Source organism: Mustelus asterias, chromosome 1, assembly GCF_964213995.1.
Source record: "Mustelus asterias chromosome 1, sMusAst1.hap1.1, whole genome shotgun sequence".
NCBI lineage: Eukaryota > Metazoa > Chordata > Chondrichthyes > Carcharhiniformes > Triakidae > Mustelus > Mustelus asterias.
The window spans coordinates 153,780,216-153,803,995 of NC_135801.1; positions in this window are offsets into that span (position 1 = coordinate 153,780,216).

Genomic DNA, 23,780 nt, shown 5'->3' on the forward strand with positions numbered 1-23,780 from the left:
TGCCATCAGGCCTTTGATTGGACCTACCTTATATTACGTTGATTTTTCTCTACACCCTAGCTATGACTGTAACACTATATTCTGCACCCTCTCCTTCTCACCTATGTACCCTATGAACGCCATGTTTTGTCTGTGCAAGAAACAATACTTCTCACTGTATCCCAACACATGTGACAATAATAAATCAAATCAAATCTAATTAATTGAAGACAAAGGAAACCCAGGAAGAATATACAGGTGTCTTTCATTGGGAAAAAGTCAGACAGGATCTACCCCTAGTGTCATTTGTGTCCTGAGGGCTCTGGAGAAGTGCAGCATTCAGCTAAAATAAAAAATCAGATGGATTGTAACCATGCTGTGCAAAAACCTAAATTTGGAATCATCAGCAGCACTGTAAAAGTGCCATCCATTGCCACGTTATTAACTGAGCATGCCTGGAGAAAGGAGAAATCTAATACCAAACAAAAAGGTACCAAACAAAACAGGGTACCCAGGAGAAATGTTTCCAAACAACCTTAACCAACAACTCATGCAGCATATTATAATTGAACCATCCATGGTCACTTTCTTCTGCTCAACAAAATAACGTAAAAATTCCTTTGCAAATCCTCATAGCTAGAACAATAGAGCTCATGCATCCTGCCCTGCCCCACCATCAAAAACAAATGCTTTTACACAGTTCACAAGTGTAGCATATTTGCATATTTAATTCAAAGGCCAAAAGCAAACACTGTTCAGCTGTCTGGTCGGAATCGAATGATGAGACCTTCCTTTGCTTCCGGTGAAGTGTCAGGTCACTGTTGCAACGTAGGGAAAAGTGACGGCAAATTTGTTCAGATCCGGGGAGATAAATGACAGATAATCTGTTTCCAGTTTGGGTTATCGATAAATAATGGGCAAGACAACGAAAAACTCTCCTACTCATCTTTGCATTGTGCATGTTTTTTTTTAATGTTTATCCGACAGGGAAGGGCCTTGATTCACCATTCCATTTGAAACTTAAACAATGTGACTGCTATAAGTTGATAGAATGCAATAAAATGCTGATGTTAATGCAACATTTATGTTATCATTAACTTATATGTTAAAATGTATTTACATGCTATCCTTCTCATAGGTGCAGAGCATGATCCTATTAAAGAATCTGTCCTTATGGTACTATGAAGCAGAAACTGATGTTGATGTATCATAAAGAGGTTAATCATGAGTCATTAGAAATTTCTGAGAGAATTAAGGTCTGTGCATTAAGCCCTGGTATTGCTGGTTGTTTTAGCAAAATAAATTGTGTGCTGGGAGGAAGAACATGCAAGGTTACAGGGAGAAGGTGGGAGAATAACAAGAGGTACAATTACTCCTATGGAGAACCAGCAGAGACAGGATGGACTGAATGGCCTCCTTCTGTGCTGTAACAAGACTGTGATTCAGTAAATAATTTCCACACGTGAGGATGACCGATGAAATGGCAGAAATAATATAGCTGACAGCCACAATAAAGAACCCACACAGGAATTTTGAATAATAGCATTGGTTAGAAAATACAGTCTTCAGTCTGGATTCCCTTTATATTGAAATGTCTAACAGAACAAAAATGTAGATCTCTAGATGTTGCCTGGGTGACAGGCATTGATCAGCATGATATGGCGCTGCTGGTTGGTTGGACACCACTTAATTGTGGAGTTTATTTGCTTTTTTGGGTGCTGGTTGAGGTTGCAGGCCATGACCAGAATCTGTCAGCAGTGAATAAGTTCACTTATTGTGGGAGTACACTCTCACTCAAGCTGTCTATGTCAACAACAAGACACATGCAAGAATTGCCAAAGCAAGTGTAGGCTTTGGCAGACTTCAATCATCAGTCTGGAAATGTAGAGGAGTAAGTCTGCCTCCCAAACTGAAAAGCTACAGAAAATCAGTCCTGCCCACTCTGCTTTATGCATGCAGGACTTGATCTCTACAGCAGCACGTCCAGAAGCTCAAGTACTTTCACTTGAGCTGCCTTCAGAAGCTTCAGAAGATCAGATGCCGGAACAAAATACCAAACACTGATGTCACCTGAGCTAGTGTGTCACACATTCACATCACATTGAGACAATTATAAGTGAGTTAGGCTTGTCTTGTAGCCAGAATGCTTGACATTCTCTCAGGTAAAACTTTGATGAAACAGCTTGAGTCTGGGGTGTGCTCTCAAAGGAAGGACCGAAGGTTTCACTTCGGAGTTTTGATATCAGCCCCGAGTCCTGGGGGAAGCTCGGCCACGATCACTGCACTTGACAGAATAAATAAAAAACTCATTGAAAAGTAAACATATATCAGAGGTAGAGAGAAAACGCAAGGAGAGAAAACCCTGAGCCAGCAACTTGTCCAAACTCAATCATTTGCAGTATCCTGTCCAATTTGTAGTGGGCCCTTCCAGCAAAGATCAGCATTAGTAGTCACCCAGGTGCTTTCTGGACCCCAACCAAATAACACAGGTGATGAACAGATCCACAGACCTGCTGCCTCAGAAAAGCATAATTAAGGACCCCACACACCCCAGACATTCTCTCTTCCACCTTCTTCCGTCAGGAAAAAGTCTGAGGTCACGTGCCAACCAACACAAGAACAGCTTCTTCCCTGCTGCCATCAGACTTTTGAATGGACCTACCTCGCACTATGTTGATCTTTCTCTACACCCTAGTTATGATTGTAACACTACATTCTGCACTCTTTCGTTTCCTTCTCTATGAACGGTATGCTTTGTCTGTATAGCACGCAAAAAACAATACTTTTCACCGCATGCTAATACATGTGACAATAATAAATCAAATCAAAAATTAAATCATGGTCATCTTCACCTCGAAGGCTGAACTACATTATAAGAGGACCAGCAACTGAGTGGAATTAGACAGGCCAGTCAAACTGCTGGTGTTGATGTAAACCCCTCCAGAATTAATAATCAGTCACCTCTTTTCTGAGGAAAAGCATTTAACTTAGAGGTAGTATTCCCACCTCTGAATCACAAGAGCAGAGTTTGAACCTGCTCCACGTAGTCTAGGCAAATTGAGACCAGAACTTTAGCTTTGAATTCTGCCTTGACATCCAGTGGGAAACTCATTGTCGGTGGCCCTTCCAATAATATGGAATGTAGGAGCTCATTCCACAAAAGTTACACCACATAGGACCAACCCACTCTATTAGCTGACATAAAGGATGGTTATACGTAGGGAGAAAGTGTTCACAGTATGACATCTTAATCAGCACTTTTGTCAGATTGACTAAACCATGTCAGTACCATCCTTGTATGTTTGATTTTCTGGAATCAGATGGCACAGCTCTGTAACTGATTCATTATTGAATTTCAGTGTCCAGTGGCAATTCCCTTGAGTCATCAGCCGGTAGTTCTGCCTGGATCTGTGGATCCAATGGCAGGCCTGGATAGTATGCTGTGGGTGCCATTTGGCATTTCTAGCAGTTCTGCGCACTTCCTCAGATGGATCTTGAGTCAGAGGAGCATGAAAGCTGCATTCCCCATCAACTTCGTTGGAGTTGAAACAGTCATTCCCTTCAGAATCTCTACAGCTGAACATCTGGCTCAGTTTCACTGCCCTTTCCACTTAGGCATGAAGATTTCGAGTTGAATTGCAAGCCATTTGGGAGGGATGGTGGTGGCAGGGGGAGCACTGGGTTTCATAGGAGCATAGAAACTGAGGAACATTGGAACATAGGAACAGGAGTAGGCCATTCAGCCCCTCGAACCTGCTCCACTAAGCTCTCTCAATATATTTTATAACTTTAATGGAAGATTGGCAGAAACCTTGCTGATGTGATCTAAGCATACACGGTCTTGCCTGCGCTTTGATGATTTTCCGCCACACCTACAGCAGGCGATGGAGAGAATCCCTGCAGTATTTCCCAATGCTACCCAGTAATTATGTTGGTGACATCTATCAGCTAGTGTAGTAGTGCTCACAGTCCTTAATGCTTCCAAAACAGATAGAAATTGCTCAGTAAATAAGTGCCATATCACAAAATTGTCACTACTGTAGCATGAAGGTTTACACCAACTTCAGAGCCTGTGTTTAAAGGAAAATGTTTTGTAATCATTGGCAAATGCACTTACTTGTACATTCAGTTATATATTAGCAGATGATTTTCTCTTTTTTGTATTAGCCTTATCTGTACAAACAATAAAGCCACTGAAAAATCAAATCAAGGACAACAATATCAGAGGGTCACCTAGAAATCAAACAGAGAATTCATAAAAAAAACTTTTTACTCAGCAAATGCTACCATAGGGAATGGTTGAAGTGAATAGTGGAGCTACATTTATTGAGAAGCTCGATAAGCAAATAAGGGAGAAGGGAATAGATGGTAAAACCGATAGGTTTAGATAAGGAGAGATGGGAGGAGGCTCAGATGGAGCATGAATACTGAATCTGTATTGCTGTGCTGTATATTCTACACATCTCTATCTAAAGAACAGCAACAATTATATATCACTAATTCTTATGTCGAACCAAAGTAACCTTTGACTTACTGTTCTTCTCTCAGTAATATATTGGTAACTTGCTTCTTATGAACTAGTCATCATTACTTCCACTGCAGCATATTTTGGTCTGAAAGAAACATGTAACATTATATTGGAAACAAAGAAAGTAGAAGGAGCAGGTGTAGGCCATTTGGCCCTTCAAGTCTGCCCTGCCATTCATTTTGATCATGGCTGATCATCAAGTTCAATATCCTGATCCCTCCCCTTCCCCCTATATCCCTTGATCCCTTTAGCCCCAAGAACTACAACTAATTTCTTCTTGAAATCACACAATGTTTTGGCCTCAACTACTTTCTGTTGTAGTGAATTCCACACATTCACCACTCTCTAGGTGAAGAAATTTCTCCTCACCTCAGTTCTAAAAGGTTTACCCCTTATTTCAAACTATGACTCCTAGTTCTGGACTCTCTCACCATCAGGAACATTCTTTCTGAATCTATTCTGTCTAAGCCTGTTAGAATTTTATAAGTTGCTATGAGATTTCCTCTCAATCTTCTGAACTCCAAGAAATATAATCCTAATATGAGAGACCTGCCATCCCAGGAATCACCTTGGCTGTATTCCCTCTATAGCAAGGACATCCTTCCGCAGATAAGGACACCAAAACTGCACACAATACTCCAGGTGTGGCTTAACCATGCCCTATACAATTGCAGTAAAACATCTCTATTGCTATGAAGGTCTCTCGGTCCTCTCTCTGATTGTCCTTCTTTGTCTTTTGCCTTATGGGCTGTTTAGAGCTCATGGTTCATCTTTTTCTATTTGCCTGCCAATTCCTTCCTACAAATTGTTAAGGGCCCAGATCTTCCGAAGGACACCAATCATAAACAATACAGCACAGGAACAAAGAACATCTCAGGATTGGTGCTCTACCCGAAAATTCCCCCAACTTGACTCTACCCTACATTTTTCATGAGACCTTTCAACCTAGGCTTTTCCAGAAACGGGGATTGCTGTATCCTTCCTGGAAATCTGTTGAAGCAGAATACATTCAGTGGGGAAGAAATAGGACATATCCCATTTACATGGTACCAGCAGGTGTATTGTAAGTTTAAATGTTCAGTGTTTGAATATTAATAAACAGATGAGCGAATAGATAGGTAAGTGGTTAGATGAGTAGCTGAATAAGTGAGTAGATGGAAAGTGGTAGATGGGTAAGTGGGTGGATACATAAGTGAGTAGATGGGTAAGGTGGCTAGGTGGCTGGGGTAGATAGGTGGGTTGGGGGATAGTTGGGATGGGGCTAATCAAGTCTGTTCAATGGTTAGTCATGTAATGGGGGTAGTCAGATCTGGTTGGGAGCTAGTCAGGTGGCCAAGGGGTAGCCCATAGTATCCATAGAATCATAGAATCCCTACAATGCAGAAAGAGGCCATTCAGCCCATTGAGTCTGCAAAAGCGCATCTTACCCAGGCTCATGCCCCAGCACTACTCCCTTAACCCCACACATTTACAATGGCTAATCCACCTAGCCTACATATCTTTGGACACTAATGGGCAAGCTAGTCGGGTTGGGTCGGAATGTAAACGGGAAGTTCAAAGGGGTCATCAGTGGTCAGGAGGGTAATTGGGGTGGAGGTAGTTGACGGGTCAGTTCTGGAGTTACCCAAGAGTTAGATTAACACTTAACTAACATTTGTCTATTTTCTGGGTAACGATACAGGCAAGTACATCAAAATTATCCCAAGTCTCCGACTCTAACTCAGAGTCAGGAATCCTGCAGAGGGTCCTAGGGAGCATTGGAATTGCCCATCAGAAGTTCAAACTTTCCAGGCAATTGCCACGGATATCAATGTGTCAGGACTTCCGCATGGTCCTGATGCGCATTTTCAGTCATAGGTCTACGGCAATCCGAAGAGTGGAAGATTTGGCCTATTAAGTTATTTTATTCAATAGGTCTTTCTTTAAATTATTTAAATTATTTTTTCTCATCCATTTTCTTCTTCCACCCTGTTCTTCGGAGTCTCTGAAGACCTTGGGGTTAATTTTTAATCTCATTAACACCCCAAATTTTCATTGTGAAATGGATTTGTAGCAGTCCAAAAATCTGATTCAAGAAGTTAGTGCGAAAGTCAGTCCAGAGACTCAGCCAATGTTATCTTCAAGATTTAAAATTGGCAGTCATTGTTGGCACAGGTCAGTAGGGTGATATTACAATGCACACGCTGTTAAAAATGTTAATAATCCTTTACTCCGAACGTTGTGAAGTGGGACAATCACTTCTTGGTGGCTTGGACACACAGAATAGATGCCACACATAAAATTATTCATACCACCTATATATATCATCATTGGAAAATCTCTTAAATGAGAAACTGTACATCAGAAACCCATCAAAAGATTAATGAAGATTCAAGTCAGTAAGTTAAAATGTTCTGAAAGCAATGGACCTAGAATTTCACTGGCAATGTGCTTCTTTTACAGTCATAAATCGGGTACCTAAGAGGACAATATAGCAGATGGTGCATGCCACTTGTCTTATTGGATTGGGCTCCAATACAGGGAGCCATTACATACAAAGTATTCAAAGTACACGGTTGCAATTATAACATTTAAATAACGGTTCTATGCTTGTCCTTTTGAGAAATTGGACTTCCCCTAGGACTGATGTGAGAGATTTGGTCAGTAACTTGTAGTGCTAAAAGGGAGCAATGAGGTTAGTTGCTGTTTTGTCCTTTTCAGCTTCTTAGCGATTCTTGACCTATTTATTGACTTCTACAACTCATTTCTGATTTCTGAGATTTTGTTTTTGCTGCTGGCCACTTTTCAGAACAGTTTCTGGAAGGCTGAGTGAGGCTGCCTTTGGGCTGAAGGATGTGGGGGAGCAGCCAAGAACGCAGGCTGCAGCAGGAGAAACTGGAACATGAGGAACGGAGGAATAACTGTGAAGGAGACCATACTCACAGAAGGTCTTCAGAAACCTTTTCTCTTACCTTAATTGTACTGTGAAACAGTGAGAAAGGCACCTTTGCTTCGCCAAGAAGTTACGTTACTGAGCTATGTCACCTGCTGCAGCCACAACTGAAGCCCTCACCAGGATATGGACAGCACAGCCTATGACTGTCAAGGTCACTGTGGTCAATAATTTCTGTGAACCAGACTCTTCTAGATTGTAACAAGTGACATGGGCGATATATCCCAGTTTGTTGTGCAGTGGTTCTATCCAAGAATTCACCAAATCTCCTGAGACCAAGCAAAATGTCTCAGTCATTTTTCCGAAGGAGAAAATGAAGAGGGATTTGCATTGCAATCTCCCCCAATGAATATAGAATTCCACAGACTGCATTATCTTTCATGGACCCCATCAGCAACACTACATCTTTATAATTAGAAAGTGATTCCAATTCCTGAATGTCCAATTGGTTTGTGATGGTTGGTAGAGCTTCGGTGCTTGTGCCCGCTTACCTCTCAGAGAGCTATTATGAATTGTATCCACATGAGGTGGAAGGCAAATAAGCTTCCATTGAGGACATGTCAGCTAGTCATGGAGGACAATGTCAAGTTGTCTGCTGAAGTACAGGGCCAGGGTGCTTTGCTGCAATTATATAGGGCCTTGGTGAGACAACACTTGGAATATTGTGTGCACTTTGGGTCTCCCTTTCTGAGGAAGGGTGTACTTGTTATGGAGGGAATGCAGTGAAGGTTTACCAGACTGATTCCTGGGATGGCAGGGCTGACAAATGAGGAAAGATTGAGTCACTTAAGATTATGTTCACTGGAGTTTAAAAGAATGAGGGGGATTTCAAAGAAACCTATAAAATTCTAACAGGACGAGACATGGTAGATTCGGAAAGGATGTTCCCAATGGTGGGGGAGACCAGAACCGGGGTCACAGTTTGAGGCAAACAATTTAGGATCGAAATGAGGAGAGATTTCTTCATCCAGAGAGTGGTGAGCCTGCAGAATTCTCTAGCACAGAAAGCATTTGAGCCCAAAACATTGCGGTGGGTGGTTTTCCCAGCCCACTGCGCAGAGGCCAGGAGACATAAGCGGAGGCCAGGGAGTGGGCTTCCTGCTGCGCGACACATCCCCATGCATCTTGGCATTGATGCAGAGCTGATTAAAATATTTAAATTTCAATTTAAATCTGATTAGTGGGCCTGAAACTGAAGTCTCCAGGCCCGTGAGCCTCTTCCCCCACCCCAGCACCCGCCCCCCTCCACCGCCCCCGCCCCACCCCCCCTCAATCCGCACCAGGAGTGTTTCACTCCAGCGAGGTTTACAACAATTTCCCACTAACGGGGAGCTGGTGGCCTGGCCCCACTGGAGTCAGGAGGTCAGGATTAAGGGGGGGTTGCTCCCTGGGCATTGCCAGACTGGCAGTGTCAGTCTGACCCCCTGGCACCACACAAGGGGCAAAGCGGCAATGCACAGGGGGCACCTTGGCACTGCACACTGGGCATCGGGCAGTGCCAAGGGGGTGGGGTGAGAGGGGGTGGGGCCTATTGGGGTGCGGGGCTATTTGGGGGAGGAGGTCGATGGGGGTGGAAGTTCTCGCTGCCACTCTACAGTCAGGATCGGTCACCGAGGGACGGAATGGCTGATCAGGGCTGGCTATTCGGGTGGAGGGAGGGAGTTCGGCCTGGTGGGAGGGTCGGGACTGCAGGGGGAAAGGGGTTGGGGGTTGGGACAGGAAACCAGCAACTGAGGTGTTGCACAACCAGCAATGCGAGGTCACGGAGCTGGCCACTGACCAGGGGGCTGGCAGTGCGGTTTAGTGCACATGCGTCGATCACGGAGCTGACAGATCGGCGTATGCGCAGTAGCCCACTCAGCGCTAAGTTACCGGCCTTTGCAGCGGGAATAGGCCCTACCCACTGCTTTTTAGCATGATTCTCGCTCGGTCTCTTTGTGATGCTGGGTCTGGAAGATTCATTTTGAAACTCCCACTGAACAAAGCAACGGGATTTACTCATTTACGCGGCACTTAGAAGTTTTTTGGGAGAATCCCACCCTGTATGTTTGCAAGAAGGAATTAGATATAGCTCTTGGAGCGAAAAGGATCAAAGGATATGGGAGGAAAGTGGGAAAAGGTTACTGAGTTGGAAGATCAGCCATGATCATGGTGACACGGTGGCACAGTGGTTAGCACTGCTGCCTCACAGCGCCAGGGACCTGAGTTCGATTCCTGGGTCACTGTCTGTGCAGAGTCTGCATGTTCTCCTCGTGTCTGCGTGGGTTTCCTCCAGGTGCTCCGGTTTCCTTCCACAGTCTGAAAGATGTGCAGGGTTAGGTGGATTGGCCATGCTAATTTCTCCCTCAGTGCACCCGAACAGGCTCCAGAGTGTGGCAACTCGGGGATTTTCACAGTAACTTCATTGCAGTGTTAATGTACCACCTACTCCTGACACTAATAAATAAACTTTAAGAATGGCAGACCAGGCTTGAAGGGCTGAATGGCCTCCTCCTGCTCCGATTTTCCACGTTTCTATGGAAACTGGCCCAGTTGTGCTTTGTATATGAAGTAGGACATGGGCAGAGAGGACAGCTCATGCTTCTCCCATAGAAGCTAAGGCACTTTCTTGAGGCTGCACCTCGACACTCCTATTGCTCTGCACAAGAACAGATTGCAAAGTGATGTGATGCTCTGGGACACTATCAACACAATCAACACTAGCCCTGAGAGCACAGGTGACAGCAGTCTGAGCTTCCATGGCAGCAGTGAAAGTCAATCATTTCAGCCCATATCCTCGATTACTACATTTCAACAATTGAATCATGCAGCAGTACGTACATCAAATAAACACCGGTAAACTTTCATTAATCTTCGGTCTCATCCTGTTCAATAACATTTTCTTGACATATTTTCATCGCATTTGATAGAATGCACAGTGCATTTAACAGAATTATCTTCAGTGTACATGTTAGGTGCCAGTTTCTGGAATGTTACCCATTATTTAAAGCCCCAATTGCTGCAGATTTCTGCTTCCAATTAATGCAATGAGAAATAGATTCAACCACTTATGGTGCACTTACTTCTTTATAATGGATGAAAAGCATTAATTCATCCTTACTTCAGCCATCGTGAATCCTCTGATTAGTTATTTTTCTATAACTGTGTGGGAGGCGAGGCACATTCACAAATTGTAGGAATAGTTCAACTTTTACACTAGTTTCAGGCATGAATAACCTTTTTGTCATTATTGCTTTGAACCAGACAGATGACAGATGGAGAATCAATGTTGTACCAGTGTCCTGAACTCTTTGATGAACACGTGGAAAGATGGATGTATTCCAAGAATGTACCGCAGTGAACAAATGTAATGTACCTGTAAGCATGGGTTAATTGTAATATTTTCTAAACTGAAATAAAACTGCTTTAAAAAATTTAATGTTACAGCACATTGCATAAACACTGTAAATTATTGATGTATAATTAAAACCAAAGCAAATTTAAAGGAACTATGTGGGGGCTAAATTTGTTGTGGTCCATCTACAGACACCGAACTGATAGCAAGTTTCCAGTGTCGCTCTCTGAATCAGGAGGTCCGAGGCACAATAGAAGTTGGTGCAGGGCCTCATTGCCATCAATAGGGCAACCCACAATTATACTTCTAGATTCACCTTGTCCATGTGACTTGATCATTTGCATGTTTTCCTTATAACAATCTCCATATGTGGGGGGGAAACTTCAGAACAGCAATTTAATGGCATCATATTTTTTCTATGTGAAAACAGCTCAGTTTGCAATGATGATGCTAGACTCCTTCAACAGCACCTTCTAAATCTGTGACCTCTACAAGCTTGAAGAACAAGGACAGTAGGTGCATGGCTATGCCACCACCTGCACTTTTCCTCCAACACAAGCCACCATTCTGCCTTGGAAATATGTCAATATTCCCCGATCGATGCTTAGTCAGGAACCTGGAACTCCTAGTTTAATAATAATATGAAACAACCTATGTCACACAGATTTCCAGGGATTCAAAGAAAGTGGCTCACGGCCACTTTCTTAAGGGGAACTAGATAGAGACGGACAATAAATGCTGGCCTGGTCAGCGATGTCCATATATCATGAACTAACAACACAAAATTATGTGCATGCACTTAATATGCAAATTTACTTTTCCATACTTTCCATCCTGAGCAAAGTGAACCAAGGCTGCAAGTAAAGCCGACACTGGATTAGATTCTAAAACTAACTAGAATTTTGCTTTGAAGCCAAGCACATAAGTTACACTCTTGTCCCCAAATATTTTCCTCTGGGTAACGCACCCTTTCATTGCAGTAAACTTGATTGATGATGCTACATGCAATTGGTTACTCGCACCATCAGTCACAATGTTCTTGTTGTTCTTTGTTTGATTCACAATGAAGGAAAGAGTGTTAGGTAAATTGTTGGGACTGCACTGAATGCCTTTGATTGTAATTTAAAGAGGACTCTGGTCCCAGGAATGGTAATTTAATCTCGAGGATTCAATCTTTTGTTTTGTGTCTGGAGCCAAATACGTTTCAGTTTCAGTCAACTCTGGTGCCCATCATTTTATGATGTGGAGATGCCGGCGTTGGACTGGGGTAAACACAGTAAGAAGTTTAACAACACCAGGTTAAAGTCCAACAGGTTTATTTGGTAGCAAAAGCCACACAAGCTTTCGAGGCTCTGAGCCCCTTCTTCAGGTGAGTGGGAATTCTGTTCACAAACAGAACTTATAAAGACACAGACTCAATTTACATGAATAATGGTTGGAATGCGAATACTTACAACTAATCCAGTCTTTAAGAAACAAAACAATGGGAGTGGAGAGAGCATCAAGACAGGCTAAAAAGATGTGTATTGTCTCCAGACAAGACAGCCAGTGAAACTCTGCAGGTCCACGCAACTGTGGGAGTTACAAATAGTGTGACATGAACCCAATATCCCGGTTGAGGCCGTCCTTGTGTGTGCGGAACTTAGCTATCAGTTTCTGATGTGGAGATGCCGGCGTTGGACTGGGGTAAACACAGTAAGAAGTTTAACAACACCAGGTTAAAGTCCAACAGGTTTATTTGGTAGCAAAAGCCACACAAGCTTTCGAGGCTCTGAGCCCCTTCTTCAGGTGAGTGGGAATTCTGTTCACAAACAGAACTTATAAAGACACAGACTCAATTTACATGAATAATGGTTGGAATGCGAATACTTACAACTAATCCAGTCTTTAAGAAACAAAACAATGGGAGTGGAGAGAGCATCAAGACAGGCTAAAAAGATGTGTATTGTCTCCAGACAAGACAGCCAGTGAAACTCTGCAGGTCCACGCAACTGTGGGAGTTACAAATAGTGTGACATAAACCCAATATCCCGGTTGAGGCCGTCCTTGTGTATGCGGAACTTGGCTATCAGTTTCTGCTCAGCGACTCTGCGCTGTCGTGTGTCGCGAAGGCCGCCTTGGAGAACGCTTACCCGAATATCAGAGGCCGAATGCCCGTGACCGCTGAAGTGCTCCCCAACAGGAAGAGAACAGTCTTGCCTGGTGATTGTCGAGCGGTGTTCATTCATCCGTTGTCGCAGCGTCTGCATAGTTTCCCCAATGTACCATGCCTCGGGACATCCTTTCTTGCAGCGTATCAGGTAGACAACGTTGGCCGAGTTGCAAGAGTATGTACCGTGTACCTGGTGGATGGTGTTCTCACGTGAGATGATGGCATCTGTGTCGATGATCCGGCACGTCTTGCAGAGGTTGCTGTGGCAGGGTTGTGTGGTGTCTTGGTATCAGTTTCTGCTCAGCGACTCTGCGCTGTCGTGTGTCGCGAAGGCCGCCTTGGAGAACGCTTACCCGAATATCAGAGGCCGAATGCCTGTGACCGCTGAAGTGCTCCTCAACAGGAAGAGAACAGTCTTGCCTGGTGATTGTCGAGCATTTTCGGCAGTTAATTTCAAAAGCTCATTAGCCCTCTCACCATCATCCAAATATGAACCACCTCTGTACTCAAGCCCTGATTTTAACCAAACCACCTGATAATGTCTGCCAGGCTGTTAAAACTGCAGTCATGTGTGTTTGAACCATATTCTACATATGTTTCCATCTGTTGCTATTCTAAACAAAGCAATCGGGTGTAGCTGGCCTGTACCTCCCAGGCAGGTGCAAGTTTACATCACATGCAAAATTACAACAAGATAATGTCTTCACTGAGGCAAGTTTATTTTAATTTATAGAAACAGAAGATCCACAGCAGGCCGAATCCTCCCACAGCAAAACCTGGGCGGAACAAGCAGAGTGGTCGAAGAGCCAAGTGAATTAAAAAATCTCTGATGCAGATTCCTTGTGGGGCAGCATGGAGGCACAATGATTTGATCTGATTTGCTTTATTATTGTCACATGCATTCGCATACAGTGAAAAGTATTGTTTCTTGCGCGCTACACAGACAAAGCATACCATTCATAGAGAAGGAAATGAGACAGTGCAGAATGTAGTGTTATAGTCATAGCTAAGGTGTGGAGAAAGATCAACTTAATGCAAGGTACATCCATTCAAAAGTCTGACAGCAACAGGGAAGAAGTTGTTCTTGAGTTGGTTGGTACATGACCTCAGACTTTTGTATCTTTTTCCCAATAGAAGAAGGTGGAAGAGAGAATGTCCGGGGTGCTTGGGGTTTTTAATTATGCTGGCTGCTTTGCCGAGGTAGCGGGAAGCGTAGACAGAGTCAATGGATGGGAGGCTGGTTTGTGTGATGGATTGGGCTACATTCACAACCTTTTGTAGTTTCTTGCGGTTTTTAGCAGAGCAGGAGCCATACCAAGCTGTGATACAGCCAGAAAGAATGCTTTCTATGGTGCATCTGTAAACGTTGGTGAGGGTCGTAGCTGACATGACAAATTTCCTTTGTCTTCTGAAAAAGTAGAGGCTGTGGTAGGCTTTCTTAATATAATGTTGGCATGGGGGGACCAGGACAGGTTGTTAGTGATCTGGACACATAAAAATTTGAAGCTCTCGACCCTTTCTACTTCATCCCCATTGATGTAGACAGGGGCATATTCTCTAGGCTTCCTGAAGTCGATGACAATCTTCTTCATTTTGTTGACATTGAGGGAGAAATTATTGTCGCTGCACCAGTTTACCAGATTCTCTATCTCATTCCTGTACTCTGTCTCATCATTGTTTGAAATCCGACCCACTACAGTGGTGTCATCAGCAAACTTGAAAATTGTGTTGGAGGGGAATTTGGCCACACAGTCACAGCCACACAGCAGTTAGCACTGCTGCCTCACAACGCCAGGGACCCAGGTTCAATTCCAGCCTTGGGTCACTGTCTGTGTGGAGTTTGCATAGGTTTTCTCTGGATGCTCTGGTTTCCTCCCACAGTCATGCTAAATTGACCGTAATGTCAGGGGGATTAGCAGGATAAGTGTGTGGAGCTACAGGAATAGGATCTGGGTGCGATTGTGATCGATGCAAATTCGATGAGCCAAAGGGCCTCCTTAGGCACTGTGGGGATTCTATGATTCTATGAAAAATTAGTTCCCCAATAGTTCCTTCAAAATAGTTCCTTCAATAGGTGAGTGTCTCACCTGATGAAGAGGCAGTGCTCCGAAAGCTCATGCTACCAAATAAACATGTTGGACTTTAACCTGGTTTTGTGAGACTACTTACTGTGCCTCTTACAAGTAACAGCACCTTTCGATAATCCTTATGCCTGAGACCGTTTCCTTGCATCCCCAGTGCATTGGCTTCTGGCCAGACTCTCACATCCACCCATGGGTCCTGATGCCAATCTTGTTGCTTTTGGGAAGAAGATATCCCTGTCAAATGCAACTGCAGCCTCGAGACTAAAATAGCCAGGGCCTCATGCTCAAGTTACCATGGGGTTTGTCTACCCCCGCATTCTGAGATTTTGAGAGAGACTGAGTACTTTGAGTAAAAGTTTTAATTAAGGATTACGAAAGACAATTCAATGGGCCCGATTTTACCATTTTCATTCTAAGTGCTGAATCTGGAGTGAAAAACGGGAACAATGGTCCCCACAGACATCACCCCCACCCCAACAACATAACTTTCCCCCTTATCCACCAACCGTCCCCCCTACCCAGACCGATCGTGACCCCATGCCCCCCTTTCGCCCCCACCGATCGCCGGCAGAGTGGCAGCAGACCCTCTCTGCCCCTGCCCCTGCCCCCGCCCCCGCCGCCCCCCCCCCCCCCCCCCAGATCCATCTGGCCTCCCTCCCTCCTCCCCCAGAGAATGATCGGGCCTCCCCCCTCCTCACCCCCATCCACCAGAGATACATCTGACCCGCCTCCCCCTGCAACCAGACGACAATCTGGCCTCCGTCTGTCCTGCCCCCCCCACCAAAGAGTGATCTGTTCTCCCTCCCCCAATCCACCAGAGATACATCTGACCTGCCTCCTCCTACCATCCCCACCAGAAAATGACCGGGCCTCCCTCCTCCCCTCCACCCACTAGGGAATGATCTGGCCCACCTCCCCCCTCCGCCCGCACCCCCCCCCCCCCCCCCCCCCATCCCCCACCGCCCCCACCAGCGATCTGAGTCAGAGAGCCGTTGGAAGCTCTGAACTTACCTCTTCAACAGCTGGAGCGCCCGAAACAGACCTTTTGCCGAGCATATCTGTTTTGCGCCGAACCTGGAGGTGCGAACACGGTGGTAAAGGGGGAAATGCTGATAAAATTGGGCGGGCAGTTCATTAATTCAATTTAAATGCATGCAAATGCATTTAAATCACCGTTGCGCCTGTTCGGGCGCGAATCGGATCACGGCCATTCCCGGGCCTCGGTAAAGTGGGCATCGGCGCAGACGTGGGTGCGGATCGCGTTAATGGCCTCACGACCGACTTTACCATGTTTTCGCGCCCGTTTGCAATGGTAAAATCAGGCCCAATGGGTATATTTGAAAATGTTAAGTAATTATTCACAATTTTTTGTTAAGACCTGTGGCGGGATTCTCCAGCTGTGCGCACCCCAAGATCAGAAACTCCCACCTGAGCTCAATGGACCTTTAAATGTTCTGCCAAATTTTCTTTCTAGCCTGCTACGATTCCCACGGTGGGCGAGATTGGGAGATTTTTGGCCTCAATTTTGGTTATTGAGGGGGAAAAATGTGCTTGTGTAATGCTGCTTCAAATGCATTGGGGGCGATTCTCCTATCCCGCTGCGCTAATTATTTAGCGCAGCTGACCAGGAAAATCGCGCGTTGGCCGGTTCGCGGGATTCCCGCGAGTGTTCACGCTGCGCTTGTGTCTCCCAGGCCCGGATTTCCAGTGACATCTGTGTGGCGCTGGAAATTGGTTGGGAGACGAGCGAGCATTTAAATAGCATTTTACATACTATTTAAACGCTATTCGCAGGCCCGGGACTGCGGGGGGAGTGGCGGGGGGGGGGGGGGGGGGGGGTTTATCACTGCTGGGGGCGGGGGTTCGGTGGCTAGAGATCGGGGCGGGCCAGGATGGAGGGGTAGTTTGGGACTGGCCCACGAATGGACGGGGGGGGGGGCACGATCTGGCCGTTGGGGGTTTGCGGGGACAGCACTGTTCCCCACATAGTGATGCTTGAAGTGCCACTATGCAAATGAATTTTCACCCAAAACATTTCAGTTCCGGAGGAAGGTAATAGTAGGTGACCAAATATTTCAGAAAACCTTTTTAGAAAATTATAGGAGTGATTTAGCCCGATTGTACTGGCCAGCGATTACACAGTACAATCTAAGTTTTGTGTTATATGTGAAAGGAGGAACTTATGATGGAAAATATTTTTAAAATTAAGACAACAGTGCAACTTTCTGCCCTCCTCTGCGTGTGTCTTGTGGTGGGAGGAGGCAGACCCTTTGCCGGCGGTAGGATCTTTTGGCCCCATCACTGTCAATGGGATTTCCCATTGACTGCACCCTACACTGCTGGGAAACCCATGGGGTGGGAGTGGGAATGTACTTTCAACAGGACCAGAAGACCTGCTGGCGTGAACAGCTGAAAAATTCTGGATAAAGTAACAATATGTAGTGAAACGATGTGGGGAGGAATTTCAAAAAGATTTTTCTCAACAATGACAGCCACTCTCGAAACGCGTGAGTGTTTATGAGATGACCTTTTAGACGAGTATGTTGAAGATCAACGGGAGGAAAGCTATCCTAGATTTGGTATAATGCAATGAGAAGTTAATAAATAATCTTGCTGTGTGGGGGTTCTTTAAGGAAGAATTACCATAACATGATTGCATCAATTATACATTCTTTCTATCACAAAAGCACAGCAAGAAAGTGGCCTAACCATGGCTTAAAAAAGAAATTAAGTCCTGGAATCAAAGAGGAATCATATAAAGTTCCTCTAAAATGGATGGAAAATTTTCGGACTGGAGGCAGGTTGCTAGCGGAGTGCCACAGGGATCAGTGCTTGGTCCTCTGCTCTTTGTGATTTTTATTAATGACTTAGAGGAGGGGGCTGAAGGGTGGATCAGTAAATTTGCTGATGACACCAAGATTGGTGGAGTAGTGGATGAGGTGGAGGGCTGTTGTAGGCTGCAAAGAGACATAGATAGGATGCAAAGCTGGGCTGAAAAATGGCAAATGGAGTTTAACCCTGATAAATGTGAGGTGATTCATTTTGGTAGGACTAATTTAAATGTGGATTACAGGGTCAAAGGTAGGGTTCTGAAGACTGTGGAGGAACAGAGAGATCTTGGGGTCCATATCCACAGATCTCTAAAGGTTGCCACTCAAGTGGATAGAGCTGTGAAGAAGGCCGATAGTGTGTTAGCTTTTATTAACAGGGGGTTGGAGTTTAAGAGCCGTGGGTTATGCTGCAACTGTACAGGACCTTGGTGAGACCACATTTGGAATATTGTGTGCAGTTCTGGTCATCTCACTATAAGAAGGATGTGGAAGCGCTGGAAAGAGTGCAGAGGAGATTTACCAGGATGCTGCCTGGTTTGGAGGGTAGGTCTTATGAGGAAAGGTTGAGGGAGCTAGGGCTGTTCTCTCTGGAGCGGAGGAGGCTGAGGGGAGACTTAATAGAGGTGTATAAAATGATGAAGGGGATAGATAGAGTGAACGTTCAAAGACTATTTCCTCGGGTGGATGGAGCTATTACAAGGGGGCATAACTATAGGGTTCATGGTGGGAGATATAGGAAGGATATCAGAGGTAGGTTCTTTACGCAGAGAGTGGTTGGGGTGTGGAATGGACTGCCTGCAGTGATAGTGGAGTCAGACACTTTAGGAACATTTAAGCGGTTATTGGATAGGCACATGGAGCACACCAGGATGATAGGGAGTGGGATAGCTTGATCTTGGTTTCAGATAAAACTCGGCACAACATCGTGGGCCGAAGGGCCTGTTCTGTGCTGTACTGTTCTATGTTCTATGTTCTAAAAAGTAGCAGGTGAAGATTCACTGGGCTGATCCCTGGGGTAGCGGGATTCTGTACCACAGAAGGCTGTGGAGGCTAGATCGCTGAATATATTTAAGAAAGAAAAATATTGCTTTCTAGATTCTAAATATGTCAAAGGTTATGGTGTTGAGATAGATGATCAGCCATCATCATATTAAATGGCAGACCAGTTTCAAAGGGCCAAATGGCCTACTCCGGCTCCTATTTTCTACTTTTCACTTTCTTGTAGGAGAAGGTTGCACATAAGATGAGGTGGGAAACTATAAGCAAAGGATGCTGTGACCTCTACATGTTGCGCTTTTTTTCTGGAAGGAATGTTTCTGGCCACCACAGGGAGGGGAACATTATGGTCATGGTGAGACCTGCTGAGGGGTTGTTGTACACTTTATCCTCATTTTCTGTCTATATTTCCATCTCATCCCACACACGCTGCATGAAACTGAATCCACTTTCAGCAGCCACCCTTGCCTCTCTGCTTTCCATTCCCACAAAGACCTAAACATTGTCCCACTCTTCCATTTCATTTGCCAAAAATACAAATGTCACTGTGTCACTTTAGGAAGAGCAGTTTAAGGTTTATTTATTAGTGTCACAACTAGGCTTACATTAACACTGTAGTAAAGTTACTGTGAAAACCCCCGAGTCGCCACACTCCGGCACCTGTTCAAACACACTGAGGGAGAATTTAGCATGGCCAATGCACCTAACCAACACGTCTTCCAGACAGTGGGAGGAAACCAGAACACCCAGTCTTCCTAAAGATTGTTGCATCACTCGACCTGATGCTGACAAGTACTTTAGAAAGTTTAGATGAAGGTATAATAAGGAATGAATCTCCAGCCACAAAGGTCCAATTGTGCAGGATAATTAAATTGGGCTGCGAGCAGGAAATCCATGCACAGCTTGGCACAATGGGCTGTTTTTGGCCACAAACATGCTGAGCTCAGAGGGAATAGTCTATCTTGCTGTTCAGAAAGATACCAGTATTGCGATGCAAGACAATGTGAGTCTAAGGAACCTTGGACACAGGAGACGATCACACTGGATAAAACCCTATGCTCTTTCATCCTGCTTTGCTACATCCATTGAGAAAATTATGCCGGTTTTCCTTCTGATGTGAGAACTTTAGTCACTTCCCAAATACATGTTGGAAATGTCTGGGGAATGTTGGCAATGTCACCTGCTTCAGTTTAGAAGAAGCCTATTACATTGAAGGTACGTTTCACCGCGATTTTGACCACCACAGCCAGTGCTATTCATGTCAATATTCAATGTTCAAGTTGTGGCTTCATAAGAACATAAGAACATAAGAACATAAGAAATAGGAGCAGGAGTAGGCCATCTAGCCCCTCGAGCCTGCCCCGCCATTCATCATCCATTACTAGTCATAAAAGAGGCACATGAAATATTGTGATCTTCCTTCTGTGGCTGTCTCTGATACTTCCCTGGATGTAGCAAACAGACACCAATGATGAGGGGCGACACAGTGGCACAGTGGTTAACACTGCTGCCTCACAACGTCAGGGACCTAGGTTCGATTCCCAGCTTGGATCACTGTCTGAGTGGAGTTTGCACATTCTCCCCATCTCTGCGTTGGTTTCCTTTGGGTGCTCCGGTTTCCTCCCACAGTCTGAAAGACATACTAGTTCGGTGCATTGGTCATGCTAAATTCTCCCTCAGTATACCTGGACAGGCGCTGGAGTGTGGCGACTGAGAAGTTTCACAATAACTTCATTGCAGTGTTAATGTGAGCCTACTTGTGACACTAATAAACCAGCTTTAAAAACTGATGACCCAAATGGTTTGGATGTCGAAGTGAATTATTTCAATGAGGTGAATAGTGGATAATGGTTTCAGCAGTCTGTGAATTTCAGGTTCATAGGGTGGCATTTAATATTTGCACCTGGGGGTGCAGGGGGAAAGGGTGAGGGGCTATCCACTGGCTGGAAAACTGGTGGCAACCCTTGCCATGGCAATTTTCAGGAGGCCTGAAGGGATTAACTCACAATTGGGCACATGCCTTCCCAACATTCGCTTTCCAGCCCCTGTGAGGAGGATTTTCTCCCAAAAATCATAGTGTGGGGTAGATGTCGTGCCTCTGAGAGCACAGGGCAATTAGAGGCTGGGAGCAACGCCGACTGCTGGTACTGCTGTGCGGCCTACACTAGAGACTGACTATGGAACCCAAGAGTAAAGGTGAGGGAGGCAGGTTCACCAGGTGAACAGGGAAGTCCTGGTAGCAGGGGTATGGTGAGAGATGGTAGGGATTGATTTTCAGAGGATGGTCTTATTCAAGGTCCCTCCGTTCCCAGCAGCATGTGCTTCCATCACGCATGGAGTGTTTGGCACAGGAGGGAACCTCCCGATCACAGGCCCTATGTCTACCCACTGTGGTATTCCTGTTGGCAGGCCCGCTTGGCGTCGCCTCCAGTCTCCAAGAATTGAATACCAGCAGCAACAGGATGTGGCCCTTATGAATGGTCACTTATGATCTTAGCTGTCTTCTGGGTAGAAAGGCCACCCCCGAGATTTATAAGGAGGCAGAAAGGTTGCAGGATCTCAATGTGGCACCTTCCTGCCCAATCACACAGCCACCCATACCTCCATACGCCTCCAGTAGGGGTATTAAATTCTACCCATAAGGTATTTTATGGAATGTTTATTCAGGTTCTAAGATAACCTGATGCTTGTAGGTTACTTTTGCAGTGCACTGCTTTTGAGAGATGATGATGTAAACAGAGATGGTTGAGGATAATAACAAGTTGGTAATCTTGACTTAATTATTAGGGACAGCATCAAGCAATGTCAACTGGTGGATCAAAGCAGAGGGTGGGGAGGAAAATATGTACATGAGACCATAGCAACTTCGCCATTTATGGAATCTCTTAACAACAGAAGCAGGAGCATTTGATGAGGAAATGTAAGGAGGATTCGAGCCTGCAGGCGGGACAATGGCGCTGAGCCAAAGTAGAAACAAGCTAAAGAGTAAGACATTAGCTGAAAAGAAGCACCATTCTATTATTTAATACAATGCAATAATAGAATCAAAGATAAACATAATTCACTTATATTGAAGCAAACATTGACATTTTGGAGTGCAAAATTTGAATGATATTTTAAACTGACAAATAATCTAAATGTGTTAGGGTACTAAGCTGTTAAGACACAACTTTTTGTGTTGAGGTATAAACAACTAGACAGACAATAGATTTTTGCTTCACTCCAAAAACTTATGTAACTGAATAGTAATGCAAATTTGACTACCCAAGGTACAAATCTGTAAGTGTGTTGCATTTTAAATGCATTTTACAATAAATTGTGGTATTAATAAACAATGATAAGTTAGAAAAAGCCTAACTATTAAAAAATTCTGCTCTCTGAGAAGCTATAATCTTAAACAGCCATGAAAAGTATAACATGTTAGAAAAGAGCTGAGAAAGGTCACTCACTCAATATTTTGCTCTCCAATAGCTTTTCTCCATTTTTCCCCCCCTTTTACACTGGTCTAGTTTCACTCTATTTTCCATTTTCTCTTCCTCTTTGACTCGCTCGCTGTTTTTTAAGTGATCACTTCAATGGCTCCCCTCTGACCCGCAAAGTCTGCTTTATTTCCATAAATGTTTTCCCTCACTTTGCCCTGTTAAACCTTGACCTTCTGCTGCAGTGAAAGCTTTATTCCTTTCATTTAATGTTCATAAGTAGAAACTGGGTAACCGCATTTTGAGGAGAGATGAAAGTGTTCCGCTGGGAGTGTTCAGGCAGTGCTCTGCAGTCCTTGGCATATGGAGCAGAATCTCGAGGCACTGACATTAGTGCTCTAGCTTTAGGTTAGTCATTTAGCTTTAATGTCATTTTACAATAAATACACCATTTTCCGACACAAATTAGACAGCTATTGAGATTAATTCTGCACTGCTATCGGCAACATCTTAAATCAAAAATCACACTTTATTAACACACTCTGCCTCCAGATCACCCCTCTGTCATACAAATAAATGTATTTCTTGGTTGACACAGAGCATTGAGTGTTTTATAATAGTCTAATTGTACCTAATGGTTTGTGCAGCTAATTAAGGTCTATGAATTACAGTAATCAGTCAGTTGAATCTTCTATTCCAAATCATTCTGTTCACTCATTCTTCCAGCAAAGCAGAAAAATCCACAGCATAATAATCAGCTTTCCTTATTAGCAAGCAAGAAAATTAGATGTTTCTCATTTGGTATTTCAAAAAAACAGGGCAAGTGGAAAGGAAAATAACTAATTAGTGTTGAAAGGTGCTGGAAGTGTAGAGTAGATTTATCAGAATTTGGATGAGAAAAGCATTGCAATCCCCATGGGAGAACCGTAAACCGAAATAAGCAAATTTACCAGACCACCCCCAAAGAAGAAATGATGAACAAGGTTTCAGTTCTTGTAGCATTTACCTTAACACAAATCAGAATTAACATCAATTAAGCCTGAATTAGCAGGCAAATTATAGTTACTATCACTTATAAGTCACACATGGGATAGCAGAGAGAACAAAGACTATCTCACAAGATTACAAGCATTTGGATCATACAAACTTGGGACCACGTGCAATCTCAGATTTCAAAATTGGTCTCAGATTTCTCACTTTCCAAACTTGTATCAACATTCACAATTCTCCAGTCATCTGGCACCACCCTTATGTCTAAGGAAGATTATAACAAGTTTCTTTGCAATTTCCACTCACATTTCTTTCAGGACTCTCAACTGGTCCTGGTGCCATACTTATCTTAAAAGATAACCTTTCTAATACCGCCTCTCTCGCAAATTTAATTTTTTCTAATGTATCAATTACCTCCTCCCTCACCGCATCCTGGGTAGCATCTTCTTCCTTTGTAAGGACAGATGCAAAGTACTCATATAATATCTCCATTATTTTTCCTGCCTTCATGTGCAAGATCCCTTTTTTTCCCTAA